Source organism: Anomaloglossus baeobatrachus, unplaced genomic scaffold (assembly GCF_048569485.1).
Source record: "Anomaloglossus baeobatrachus isolate aAnoBae1 unplaced genomic scaffold, aAnoBae1.hap1 Scaffold_379, whole genome shotgun sequence".
NCBI classification, from domain to species: Eukaryota; Metazoa; Chordata; class Amphibia; order Anura; family Aromobatidae; genus Anomaloglossus; species Anomaloglossus baeobatrachus.
The window spans coordinates 195465-198672 of NW_027443133.1; the positions used below are offsets into that span (position 1 = coordinate 195465).

A 3208-nucleotide genomic window follows, 5' to 3' on the forward strand; every position below is an offset into this window, starting at 1 on the left:
CTCTTATTTTTTCTGAGCACCTGCTATATACACAGTGAGCCAGACATATTCAATTTTCATTCAGAAGGCAGAGGGAAGCCTTAGCAGCTGAGCCTATATCTTGGCTTGTGAGCATTAGAACAGGCCGGCGATTACAGGGTAACATGAAAAATGTCCAGCTTGCATTATGACTAGAACATGACAATATCCTTTTAAGTACTAACCTATGATGCGTTCCTAAGCAGTTGATGTTATATGTTCTACATTTCATTTTCTGCATACTTTACAAGTAGTAGAATTTGCTTTGATATAGGCAACTGGATTTTCACAATGAAAAGGCAAAGGATAACGCCCGAAAAAGACGCCATACATTATGTCAGTGCCATCACTGACAAACCTGGATTGACCATGAAATACATCAATCCCCTTAAAGGTGAGTTAAAACAAGTTTTAACTAAATTGCCTTAATATTGTCATGCATTAGAATGACTGTCTTAGGTAATGATAAATATTTTCTACAGGAAGAGGAGTGTTTGCTGAAACTGAAATCGAAAAAGGGAGTTTTGTTGCAGAATATCGAGGTGAGCTCACGTATGCACTTACGATGGTAGACAACTACTCGAGATTTATGGTTGTGGTACAAGTCAAAGATCTAATGGCCCATACTGCAGCGAAGGTCTTCCAAGCACACTTATGCAGACCTCATGGCTACTCAGAGAGAGTCCTCACAGATCAAGGCACTGCCTTTGAAGCGGAAATCTTCAAGGACTTCTGCAGCTTTTACCGATGCAGGAAGATGCGTACTACACCCTACCATGCTCAAACCAATGGTTATCAACCTGCTCAGGACTTTACCCCATATTCCAGATGTGGCCTTACAAGTGATTTATAGAGGGGTAACAATACGTTGGGATCATCGGATCTAATCTCCCTTTTTATACACCCTAAAATCTTGTTTGCGTTAGAATAAACAATAACATCATAAAGGTATAGCAGTACCGTTTCAAAGTTTCGGTGTCCCAAGCAGCATTCCATCAGCCTCTGGAAGGTTCCTGGCAAATTGCACAGCTCGAAGGGCATGCTTTTGAACTCGCAGAGACCCATCGGGGTGGCAAAGGCGGTCTTCTTCCGGTCTGCCTCAGCAACGGACACTTGCCAATAGTGACTAGTGAGATCAAGGGTAGAAAAATAATTTGCAGTTGTCAATGCAGCTAGCTATTCCTCAATACAGGGGAGTGGTGCTGTCCTTCTTCTTTAACAGGACCAACGGAGCTGCCCAGAGGCTACAACTGTCACGGATAACCCCAGCCTCCTTCATGTTGCTCAACATGTCCTTGGTACACTGGTAATGTGCAGGTAGATTTGGCTTATATCTCTCTTTGATGGGTGGGTGTGCACTTGTGGGGATGTAGTGTTTGACCCCTTTTATTTTTCAAAAGTCTAGCGGATGTTTGCTGAAGACTTGCTCGTATTCTTGCACTAGCCTGTAGACCCCCTTCTTGTGATGTGAAGGTGTGGAGTCAGTGCCTACGTGTAATTCCTTACACCACTCCTCTGGCTGACTTGGTGAGCTGTCACTGAATGGGTGGGCTGAAGCAATGGTGGATGCTGCTGTTTGGATAGCATGTGTATCTACTGAGAACAGCTTATCAATGGTGGCAAATCGGAGCAGCTTAATCTTTTGCTCTCCGCAGTTCAACACTCTCATGGGCACTCTTCCCTTCCATATTAATGAATAAAACTATGATGTAAATAGCATATAGATACCCCACAAATGCAGATAAAAGTAGGTTATGGGAAAAGGGGGAAGAGAGAAACAGGAAAATAGTGGAATAAAGTATAACTTCCAGGTGGGAGAGGAAATGGCAGCACAGCCAGTGGAGGTGAAGCAAGGGGAGCCTGCAACTAAAGAGTTGAGAGCGTTATCACATGGTGACTGAGCCTGATTGTAACGGGAGCATAGAGGTGCCGATCCTGTCTTACCTGCGTTGGTGTAGAAGTGGGTGTCCTGTGGTGGAGTCAGCTATGTGCAGTGGTGGCCGTGGGTTCTTTTATGTGCGACCGTAGTAATAGCTGTGCCCACTTCCTGTATGGGAGTGGAATGCAGTGAGGCTAATGGAACGCACGCCTGCGCATTTGTGTTTAACGTCGCGCATGTGCAGAACGGAGAAAAGGCTGCGCTCACTTCCTAATGAAAGGGAGTGAGACGCAGCTGGGAAGGGAAGGGAAAAGATTAGGGTTTGGGGATGATGAAAGGGCTTTCTACGGGCAAGGATGGCAAAGGGTGGCAGTGACGGAAAGTCAGGCAGATGGTCCTGTCCTGTCCTGTCCGTCCGTCTTTTTGTATCATGAATTGGAAAGACTGCAAGGGGGAGGGGAGGTGCTTGTGCCCAAAAGGAGGAGTTATTCAGATTCATTGCAGTGGGCGGCGGCTGCAAAAAGTACCATTCTCCTTGTTTTTGCTCTGCAAAACAGCCTTTTCAAGGGTTTGGCTTGGGTGACAAAATGTCTTCTGTAGGCGTGGGTTTGTCTCCCTCTCCCTAAGATGTGTCCGGTATAGGCCAGGGTGCCACTCAAGGCCGTAACCAATTCGGGTTATAGCTTCTCGGCCTTTTGGCTAAGATCAAGTGTAGTTTCGGAGGACGCTACCTTGGTCGGTACTGGAAGGTGCCTGGGATTGCACGTCTGCCGGCCTTGAGGGAGTGTGTGCGCCTTCTGGTGACACATAGCCCTCTTGTGCCTGGACGGTTCCCAGGCAACGGGAGGCGATCACCTTTGTTATTTTGAAGTCCTACTGATAAACAGAAAAAAAAAAAATTAAATCTGTTCTTATCAGTTTAATATCTGATACGTCCCCTCTCTAGGGACCATATATTAAATGGATTTTTAGAACAAGGAGATGGAAAAAATCTTGCTCTGTCCACTCCACGCATTGACCTGGTATTGCAGTACCTCCAGGACCGGTGCACCCCTTCTTAACCGAGTTTCCAAAAGCAGAACTCAATTCACCTGATTCAAATGAGCCTCATTAGTGAATTGAAAGAAAGCAAAAACTTTATATGCACCTCAATTTGGCCAATTCACTTTTCACACTTTCACCCTTTTTTTTTATCTTTCACACCTTTTACTTGCTTTATTGATGCAAAAGCTGTGCCAAATAGCAAACTCATCTCCACTCAACTTGACCAACTCTGCTATGTCCCGTGCAGTATCTTATTCTCAGTCTTAT

At 45.2% G+C, this 3208-nt stretch overlaps 1 pseudogene; it reads left to right on the forward strand.

The window, feature by feature from the left end:
* The first annotated feature begins 2747 nt into the window (after positions 1–2747).
* LOC142274710 (U2 spliceosomal RNA) lies at positions 2748–2953 on the forward strand (annotated as a pseudogene).
* The last annotated feature ends 255 nt before the right edge of the window (positions 2954–3208 follow it).